Consider the following 12,144-nt stretch of genomic DNA (forward strand, 5'->3'; position numbering starts at 1 on the left):
GCCTCGTGTTGGCAGAGTGAGTTGTAGATATTCTCCAGAGCCCGGTGTGATTTACAGAGGACTGCTGATAACCTGCTGCACCATGGGGCAGATGCTGAGAACATCAGGAGAAGCTGTTAGAGTGGGGGAAGTTCTGAGAAAAAGGTTGGAGGGGGGTTTCACTAAGACCTGCTTCACTGGAGCAAGATCAGCCCTCAAGGTGCTGTCAACCTCATCCATCTTGAGGATGACTAGTGGACAAAAAATTAGAAATATCCGGTCACACCCTATGGCTCATCCAGTACCTGGTCTCCATCCCAGATGTTTATCAGTATCTTCAGTGAGGTGCAGATTTGATGTCCTTTACATTGATGAAATTCTGTCTTAGTCTTAGTTTGTGAAACCTGAGTACATGAGTCACGTTAGGGCCGTGTTGGCAAGACCACTGAAGATGACCTGGTGGAGTGGAGACAATAGTTGTCTTCTGGACTCCATCAGGTGATGTCCAGGATTCTTCTCCTTACCATCAACACAAAGGCCAGTCATCTGTCTTGCCTCTATGATGGTAAATACCATCGTCTTGTCCACTTGCTTGGTTGCTCCAGGTTTCTGACCTGGCTAGGGTTAGGGATAGGGTGTCATGTCATCAGATGTTCTACCCACCAAGCCACCCGTTATGTCCCTGCAGGGGTCATTAGCATTAGCAAGCTTTTAACACTTCCTCTCATTTATTAATTAATGTTCATGTGATGTCGGGACACCTGCTGCCTGGAATGAGGAAGCCTCTGCATATTTTCCACAGTGGTGATGGTCACACTAACATCACACACCACACAAACACAACATAAACACCCACATGAATACCACACACCACACAAACACCCACATGAACACCACATGAACACCACACGAACACCACACAAACACCACACGAACACCAACACAAACACCACACGAACACCACACAAACACCCAAAATGAATACCACACACCACACAAACACCATACAAAACACCATGCAAACATTCATACACCACACAAACACCCACACAAACACCCACATGAATACCACACACCACACAAACACCACACGAACACCAACACAAACACCACACAAACACCACACGAACACCACACAAACACCCAAAATGAATACCACACACCATACAAAACACCATGCAAACATTCATACACCACACAAACACCACACAAACATCCACATGAATACCACACACCACACAAACACCCACATCAATACCACACCACACAAACACTCACACGAACACCACACAAACATCCACATGAATACCACACACCACACAAACACCCACATCAATACCACACCACACAAACACTCACACGAACACCACACAAACACTCACACGAACACCACACACCACACAAACACCCACACGAGCACCACACACCACAAACACTCACACAAACACCCACACGAACACCACACACCACACAAACACTCACACAAATACCACACACTCACACGAACACCACATGAACACCCAAAATGAATACCACACACCACACAAACACCATACAAAACACCATGCAAACATTCACACACCACACAAACACCCACACGAATACCACACACCACACTAACACCAACACAAATACCACACACCACACAAACACTCATACGAATACCACACAAACACTCACATGAACACCACACACCAAACAAACACCACACAAACACCCACACGAACACCACACACCAAACAAACACCACACAAACACCCACACGAACACCACACACCAAACAAACACCACACAAACACCACACAAACACTCACATGAACACCACACACTACACAAACACTCACACAAACACCACACGAACACCCACACGAATACCACACACCACACAAACACTCACACGAACACCACGCTAACACCACACAAACACCCACACGAACACCACACACCACACAAACACCCACACAGCTAAAGAATGTACATTTTATAATAATCTAATTTAGTTTATTTAAATCAATCATGTTTCTGCTAAATGATCAGTGAGAGTGTGTTACTGCTGCTGTGTGTGAATTCAACCACAGAGGGGCATCAGTGTGTCAAACCACTACACACACACACACACACACGCTAATTAATGCTATGCTATACCCAAATCTAACCTCACTAATCTCAGTAAATGAAACCTTTCAGCTTGATTGATTATTTATTTATTTGTTTGTTTGTTTGTTTACTTACTTACTTACTTATTTATTCATATATAGCTGAAATAAAAAGCGTTTTCCTCATGATGACCAATCATAATGGGGACATTCTCATCCATACCGACGTACAGAAATTCGTGTGTATGTGTGTGTGTGTTACTCTCCTCATCATCTCTCAGCTCCATTTGGGACGTAGATTATTGCAGCTTTATAGAAACACACACTGATTCACACACGTTACACACTCCTGATTTCTGCCAAAGACACTTTATGACTCGACCATCACCAGAATCTCCAATCCTCTTATTGATGTTCCCATGGCCTTGTTACCATGGAAACAATGTTTACAGCCATTCGGCGGGCTAAAAATGCCTTGCGTGTGTGGGAGATGAGACACAAATGTTACACACATGCTGCCATTTACCCTTTGTTTGTTTGTTTTTTTATTTGTTGGCTCAGACTGGGGATTATATTTGGATATATTTGTAATAGACTTGTAACCAAAACACACACTGCACCATGGTGTATCACAAGAGGAGTGTGTGTGTGTGTGTGTGTGTGTGTCCTGATTGTCTCTGACAACAATGCCAGTCATTTTATTTCCTGTTGTTCCTCTCTGCCTCAAAATGAGCTTTTATAGACGTGGTTCTTCTTCTCACAGCAGCTTCACAGGAATCCTGATGTAGATGTAGATCTCTAACAAATGAACCAGAGATGATAATCAGAGCACAGAGATCCAAACAAACATTGTTTTAAAGTATCTCTTCCTCCAAATCGCAGATGGGAAAGGCCTGGAGAACGTCTGATCACATGTGGAGACAAGACCTAGGAAGAACTGGAAGAGCTGGAACAGGAGGAGCTGAAAGAGCTGGAAAAGGAGGAACTTGAAGAGCTGGAGCAGGAGGAGCTGGAAGAGCTGGAAAAGGAGGAACTTGAAGAGCTGGAGCAGGAGGAGCTGGAAGAGCTGGAAAAGGAGGAACTTGAAGAGCTGGAGCAGGAGGAGCTGGAAGAGCTGGACCAGGATCAGCTGGAAGAGCTGGAGCAGGAGTAACTGGAAGAGCTGGAGCAGGAGCAGCTGGAAGAGCTGGAGCAGGAGGAACTGGAAGAGCTGGAGCAGGAGCAGCTGGAAGAGCTGGAGCAGGAGAAACTTGAAAAGCTGGAGCAGGAGTAACTGGAAGAGCTGGAGCAGGAGGAACTGGGCGAGCAGGAGCAGGAGGAACTAGACGAGCTGGAGCAGGAAGAACTTGAGGAGCTGGAGCAGGAGGAACTTGAGGAGCTGGAGCAGGAGGAACTTGAGGAGCTGGAGCAGGAGGAACTTGAAAAGCTGGAGCAGGAGGACATGGAAGAGCTGGAGCAGGAAGACCTGGAAGAGCTGGAGCAGGAGGACATGGAAGAGCTGGAGCAGGAGGACATGGCAGAGCTGGAGCAGGAAGAACTGGAAGAGCTGGAGCAGGAGGACATGGAAGAGCTGGAGCAGGAAGAACTGCAAGAGCTGGAGCAGGAAGAACCGGAAGAGCTGGAGCAGGAAGAACATAGGAACTGGGTTGAGACCTGAAGACCAAGCCGTGGCTGAATCAACAAAGCTATGATGAAATAGTAATAAAATGGAGTTTTTGCTGTTAATGAGAGTGAAGCTAATCAGAAGCTTTAGGACATTGGAGCAGCAGGAGAAGAATGGAGGCAAAAGAAATGGCTGAAACATCAGGACTGAGTTTTCTGACCTGCCGTGTGTGTGAAGGTTTGATGACGCAGAGAAATCGCTCATATGTTCATATAAATACACAGGACATGCTTTTTTTTAAAAATCGTACAAAAACTCCCAGTTACACGAAAGTTTCTGAAACCTGGCAGATGGATGTTATAAGATGACTGTCAGAGTTTCTAGGTTTTTTGCTCTGGAGGAATGTTCACATGATTCAGAGGAAGAAAAAAATGAAATATTCCACAACATCAAAGCAGCTCCACATCAGATACAGTAGAGCAGATTTTCAGTACACAGCACTGATCATCTGAGTCACAGCTACAGTGAAGAAAAACAGTGAAGAGCAAGAGCAAAAACAGGAACGTATACAAGTACACACACACACATGTACAAACATACACACACATACACACACGCGCTCACTCTCTCACACACACACACACACAGTATAAACTCTGACATTTAGAATAGCAAAACAATCAAATTGAATAAAACTGGTCCAGGATAAAGAAACAGAAGAACACTTTCTATTGATCTGATGTTTATTCTGATTAAAGTAACTGACACTGAACACAGACAGAGAGACCAGGTGCTCATGAGAGCCTCAGTCACTGGAGGAAACTAACACCAAACATTCCTAACCTGCCTTTAATCTCCTATTACACATGTTCATAAACAATCCAGTTTGTTTGTGTGAATGAGAGAAAGTGAGTGTGTGTGTGTGTGTGTGTAGTATTCTGTAAGTGGAAGCAGCTCTGTAGTGTTTGTCCTGCTGAGGTCAGTGTTCTTCCACTGATTTGTTGAGATGTACAGATCCTCAGATCTCAGAGCGAGAGTGCAGACTGAAGAGTGTGTGTTTGTGTGTAATGTTCAGTTTGATCAAATACATTTTAAAAAATGAAAATTTGCATTAACAGTAAAAATGAAAATATATATATTTTAAAGATATTCTGATATGTTCGACACATTCCGTGTGTGTGCGCGCGTGTGTGTGTGTGTGAGATGACGAGATGACTCTGAGGTGGTAGCTATGAGGTGCACTGTATTTCCACAGCAACCAGAAAGAAGAGGAAATGAAACACATAGAAATGACTCCCTGAAGGAAACACACACACACACACAAATGACATTTATTACACAGGTATATTCACAGAGACAGACAAAAAAAAACATGGTCTAGAGAAGATGAAAATGATCACACATTCCTATAATTATCGGGGCATCACAAAGCCATGGCCCACACACACACACACACACACACACACACACACACACACACAAACAGCAGTGAGGTTCAGGTTGCTTACTGCTAGAAACAGGAAAGAGCTGATGAGAGACTGTTCTTTAGCTCCAGAGCTAACAGATACACCACCGATAGAAAGCCTGATAAAAAAAATTCTCCTAGGACTTGTGGCAATTTTTTAATATTTTGTTCTAGAGGCCATGAAATCACTGTGATCTGTGAGCCATGATCCATGAAAATGCTCATTTCTCTCATATGATGTCCTGCTGCTTGTCAAAGAGATTTGTTTAATGTGTTCTTGATGGAAGAACATCCTCTATATGGCTAGAGATGACCTACAGGCTACATGGATTAACACATCCTAGTTAAAATACTCACTAGGAACACTGGGAGCATTCACCAGGCCATAAGATGTAAATAAATATTTGCAGGCCAGTTTATTTCTGCTCATCGCCCTCTCTGATCCTGATGAGGTGGTGCGTGTTGTGTTGTGTAATGAACATTCATGCTCTCCTCATTGCTTCCTGAATAGAGAGATGACTGTAGGAAGGTCAGATCATTCTTCTCTGGGAACTGAGACCATGTGAATAGTTTAACAGGTTTAAAGAGGCTTTGGCTTTACTGAGAACCTCAGTGAGATCGGAAGATGAAGTGGGAATGGAGTGGCACTTACCTGCATTGTCACTTGTCAGTTCTCCATCTTAGACTATAATCAGCCAGGGAAATCCCAGAACTACCAAGAGCTTTAGAAAGGCTTTGGAGTCAGTGTGGAGGAGCTTGGTACATACAGTGAGGGAAAAACAGTCCAGAGTAATGGAGGTAAACAAGCGAGTGCAGGCAGGTTGGAATGGGTGGAGAAAGGTGTTGGGAGTTCTGTGTGACAGAAAAATATCAGCGAGAGTTTTCTGAAATTTGTGTGAAATTGTCTATCACCACACCGGTCCATGGTACAAAAAAGGTTTGGCACTCCTGCTCTAGATGGTAGAACCATACACTAAGGGAAAAAATGATTTGATCCCCTGCTGATTTTGTACGTTTGCCCACTGACAAAGAAATAATCAGTCTGTAATTTTAATGGTAGGTTTATCTGAACAGTGAGAAACAGAATAACAACAAGAAAATCCAGAAAAACACATTTATACATTTAAGCTATACATTGATTTGCATTTTATTGAGTGAAATAAGTATTTGACCCCTTTGCAAAACATGACTTAGTACTTGGTGGCAAACCCTTGTTGGCAATCACAGACGTCAGACAGAGAGTCACCTGGGGATGGTGTACTTGGGGTCATAGGCAGCATTCCTCCTCCTCCAAACACGGCGAGTTGAGTTGATGCAAAAGAGCTGGATTTTGGTCTCATTTGACCATAACACTTTCACCCAGTTCTCCTCTGAATCATTCAGATGTTCACTGGCAAACTTCAGATGAGCCTGTACATGTGCTTTCTTTAGCAGGGGGACATTGTGGACGCTACTGGATTTCAGTCTTTCACGGCGTAGAGTGTTACCAATTGTTTTCTTGGTGACTATGGTCCCAGCTGCCTTGAGATCACTGACAAAATCCTCCAGTGTAATTCTGGGCTGATTCCTTGCCGTTCTCATGATCATTGAAACTCCATGAGGTGAGATCTTGCATGGAGCCCCAGACCGAGGAAGATTGACAGTCCTTTTGTGTTTCTTCCTTTTGGGAATAATCGCACCAACTGTCCTACTGTAATCTCAGCTCCTTACCTGTATAAAAGACACCTGGGAGCCAGAAATCTTTCTGATTGATAGGGGTCAAATACTTATTTCACTCATTAAAATGCAAATCAATGTAGAACTTTTTTTGAAATGTGTTTTTCTGGATTTTTTGTTGTTATTCTGTCTCTCACTGTTCAGATAAACCTACCATTAAAATTACAGACTGATCATTTCTTTGTCAGTGGGTAAACATACAAAATCAGCAGAGGATCAAATAATTTTTTCCCTTAGTGTATGGTTCTACCATCTAGAGCAGGAGTCCCAAACCTTTTTTGTACCATGGACCGGTGTGATACCAGACAATTTCACACAAATTTCAGAAAACTCTCGCTGATATTTTTGTGTCATACAGAACTCCCGACACCTTTCTCCACCCATTCCAACCTGCCTGCACTCGCTTCTTTACCTCTTTCCCACACTCTCCATTACTCTGGACTGTTGACCCCAAGTACTGAAACTCCTGTACCTTCTTCACCTCTTCACCCTGTAATCTTACTGTTCCACTTCCTACCTACTTACTACCACTGACTTTCATTCCTCAGCTTGCAGACTGACTGATGTATGCGTCAGAGTGAAATGCGGGAGTGAGGCATGGGCAGAAAAAAAAAAAAAATATATATATATATATATATATATATGTAAGAGCATGGACACTGGGATGACTGGTAAAGTCCATTTTCATTTGCGGAGAGAGATGACAGGTGCGGGTCAGACCGGGGATGAGACCAAAACTCAGTAATGTCCTTTTCCTCCTGAGCTCAGGATTCCTTTGTGTGGCTGATCTCACATGTCCAGTCCATTTCCATTGCTTCAAGGCTAGCGATGTGTTAGTGCTTTCTGGCTCTTGTTAAATTATCAGTTTTGAAGCCCAGTGGTGTCCAGTCCAGCAGGAGCTACAACTGATTCCACTTGTTTAATTAGCTGGAATGAAACCTTACAACCACTCAGTTATAACCTGTTGAATTAATTGATTTATAATAAATCAGATACTTACCTTTCTGTCCAAGTGACTCATTCTTAACGTGATGGTTCCGGTTATCCAAGCAGCCCAAGCTGACACTGACACTTTGTAGGCTGCTCTAATGATCTAGAGCACCATGGGTACTGGGACTAGTCACAGCATCCCAGTTCAGGTCTGTGTTATATTCAGGACAGGGGCAAAATGATTTTACGGGTTAGGGTGAGGTTAGAGCAGTTTAAGGATTACTGACTGGGCTTAAAAATCAGGTTGTTGATGATGATGATGATGATGATGATGATGATCTCCAATTACATCACACTACTCAGATACTAAACCGAGACATTTAAATGTTGAGCTCTGACTGGAACATCTGAAAAGAACCTTTTGAAAATTTATCCTAGTTAAAGTTCATCATATTTTAACACCAAATTCATTCTATGAGGTCATTTTTTTCTGGTAGATTCAAATTTAATTCAGGTTTTGAACAAATGGTGAGTCTTTAACAGCTACACAACTGTAAAAAAAAAAAAAGCTAAGAAATGTCTCAAACGTCTCAGTTTTTTAAATGACAGATAATTAAAATGTACAGACCAACTGATGCAAATATTAATTTAGTGACTTAATAACTGATTCGTCTAAACTAATAATTGTTAATAGATTAATTGGACCGGACACTACAGCATGTATGTACCGTGAGCTCATGTTATCCCTTCTAGTGAATTATTTTAGTTTACTTGGGTCATTTGGCCAGTTGGTCTATTGACTACAATGAACAGTGCTGTGAGGAATCATTTTCTAAATGTGTTTCACAATTCTTACACTCAAATACACTCACTGAGGCAATGCTGATTCACTAGGACCCTCTGCCACAGCTTCGGTGGTAAACAGACCAACAGCAGAGTAAACGCATCAGATTCTGGAGGTAGACTGCAGTCACATCTGATTTAAAGTCACATCTGATCTAAAGTCTGTCCAGCAGCTAACAGAAGATTTTGAAGGCCATCTCTACATGAACATTATCTAATACATATGCACCACATCGAAAGTTGAGTCTGATCTCTGTAAGAGGTTGATCATCCTGGGTTGAATGAAGTTACGAGCACTTGATCAATGTCCTAAACAGCCAGACTAACTTCAAAAAAATGAAATGGTTCAGGGAGCCATCCTCTAGGTGTCCTTGTGTAAAAAAAGAAAGGTATTTCAGAGTTTGAATAAGTGACTTAGCACAATCACAAGACCGAATCCTAGCCACTGTTCAGCATCAACGATACTCCTCCTACTACTGCTGATTTGCAGAAGTTCATCTGCATAGACCTGCTAACTCCAGAAGCCAGAGAGATGGTGTTCACCCTGGGGACAGGGCTATAACAATCCTGTGTGATAAATGCCATGCTCTACTTGAACCATCTTTTGCTCCATATCCTCAATTTGTATAACACTTTCACTAAGGTGACCTAAAGCCCAAACCCAACAAGTACTGAAACTCCTGTACCTTCTTCACCTCTTCACCCTGTAATCTTACTGTTCCACTTCCCTCCCTTTCATTCACACACATGTACTCAGTCTTACTACCACTGACTTTCATTCCTCAGCTTGCGGACTGACTGATGTATGGAAAAACCCGCGTCAGAGTCAAATGCGGGAGTGAGGCATGGGCAGAAAAAAAAAAAAAAATATATATATATATATATATATATATATATATATATATATATATATATATATATATATATATATATATATATATATAAGGTGACCTAAAGCTCAAACCCAACAAGTAAATATTCTGGGACCCTAGTTGAGGCAAATGGTGTCAAAATGCTGCGATCAAAGTCCACCACTTGACTGAAGAGAGTCGGTTGGTTTGGGCTTGTGTGTTTGTTTCCAGAGGGTTTGTGTTTGTGCACCCCGGGCCAGCTAGGGTTGCTCAAAACCTGGCCATAAAGGATTTCTGCCCGCAGTGGGACTGCTTGGCAGAACACGGCAGCCTTGCCTATCCCTGCTTTTGGGGCTTTAGCAGTTGCTGATACTCTGGAGTCTGGAGGAAAAAAGAGCTTTGTGGAGTTTCTTACATTGTGTTGTTTTTTCTGCTGCACTCTCATGCACCTGTACACTGGTTTGGTGTCCAGGTGGAATTGGTCGGTGTGGATGTACTGGGTCTTTTTCCATGCAACATCTACATCCTAATTCACCTCAAAGTGGCCTGGAGTGGAGACCAGAGCAACACTGCAGAACTTGCATTGGTGGAGGCAATGTTACAATCCATCAGGACACCAGAGGAGTTTCTATGTCACGTTCCTCTCAGTCTATAAGCTGAGCTGACTTCTGGTATGACACCAGGCAGGGCTGATCTGCCTACTGGCTGTGTGGTTCCTGTACCTTCTGTGTGTCTCAACTAAATATTCTTCTATATCAGAGACTTAATACCAGTAGAACTCATCCTCCCAATTACTCCAATGAATCCATCCAGTTATGCATTTATCCTGCATTAAAATTTTTAGCTGAGCTCCAATTAGACTTATTTTTTAACTCAAAAGTCTTCCTTTTTGAAGACAGACAAGACGGCGTCTCATTAGGGAGGTTCAGGAATCAGAGAGAATCAATATCGTGATGAACGCTGACGGCGTTTGAGTGTTTGTCAGGCTCGACATTATGCAACAGCATGCCGTTTGAACACAACGATCAATAAACCATGACACAGTGGCCATTTTGGATCAAAACTGTATTTACACACCTGAAATGGATTTCAGGCTTCAGCTCTGTGAAGAGAAAATTGAAGAAGCTTTGCATGTGCGCTTCTCTAAGAGAAGACTTAATCTCATAATGCTGAGCATTTCATGGAGATTTGTAAAGCATGGAAGACATTATTCATAAATCTGGGGTACATTTCTCAATACAATATTGTGACAATATAGAATTACCATGATGCAGCAAATTAAACATGACCAGTTTAATCTATTGCCGAAAATTTTCTGCATCTGGTTAATCAACACATTTCCTTTTGAGCCAAATGATCAAGTGTTGATATTTTCCTCAAAATTGTCTTACTCATGTCAACAAAATAACAGCAATCCTAGTTAGTTCCTGTAGAAAACAGTCTCAGTGTCAGGTGTTAGACTGCTGTCTCCCTGAGGTGGTGTTACTTATAACATTCCTGAATGAAATGTGAGCTTAGCGCTTGATCAAGTGATGAAATAACACCGGAGCTCGGCTCAAAGATGCCTGGACCTGACTGGAGGCAAAAGGTCACGTTGTACTGGATTTAATGGCCAATTAAAGCCGCCATAACTGCAGCTGAAACAAGCTCGAGAAAGACGTCTCATGACCTTGCAACCTTTCGTTCTGCATATACAACTTCATGTCTTCATCATTGGTTTAAAAATAAATATAAATAAATAAAACAATGCTGTAATTAAAACTCAGCCAATGAGAAACTTTCTTGTAACATTCATAAACATCTTTACTGGTCCAACAGTGAACCTCCTAATAACCTTTCACCCTCAGTAACACAAACACTGTCATACTGATATCCAGATGGTTGATCGCTCCTCAGTGTAGAAAGCAGAAAGTATTTGGATCAGCCGAGCGTCTAATCTCTGCCTCGCACGGTAAAGAGAAACATGACACCAGCGTGGTCCTCTGATTTATCTCTGAGAAGACTGAAATCTCCACTCCCACATGGATAGGGTTTCAGGAGCGTGTGTCACTTGTGCAAATGTTACGCAGGGGATTGTGGGATGCAGGAGTCTGTTTCCATGGCAACACATCCATTCCATCCTTCCTTTCCTAACGATGCTTCATGCCTGCTGTTTTATGCAAATATAAATGCTTTAACAATAATAGGGGCTGAACACTGATATGATAACTGTCTCTCTCTCTCTCTCTCTCTCATACACACACACACACACACATACACACACACACGTCTTACTATCCTTGTGAGGACCTTCCACTGACATGAAGGTCTGAGTTATTAATGCAGCTAATTAATGATACACTAAACCTGAATTTAATCCTAACTGTAATCTCTACAAACCAGACAGGAAACATTTTGTATCTTCTAAACTGTGTGTGTGTGTGTGTGTGTGTGTGTGTGTGTGTGTTAAAATAACGGGTGCGTTTTTTGTATTGTTTTTTGTAAAGAGAAACAGTTTTTCAGATGTCCCCACAAGGTGAAAACTGTCAGATATTATTTTGATCTTTTGCTTATATGCATATCTATTTATTTATTTATTTATTTATTTATTTATTTATTTATTTATGTATTTACTTATTTATTTATGTATATATTTTTTTAATCAATCCCATGGCCAAGTAA

This window comes from Hemibagrus wyckioides, linkage group LG06, assembly GCF_019097595.1.
Source record: "Hemibagrus wyckioides isolate EC202008001 linkage group LG06, SWU_Hwy_1.0, whole genome shotgun sequence".
Taxonomy (NCBI): Eukaryota; Metazoa; Chordata; class Actinopteri; order Siluriformes; family Bagridae; genus Hemibagrus; species Hemibagrus wyckioides.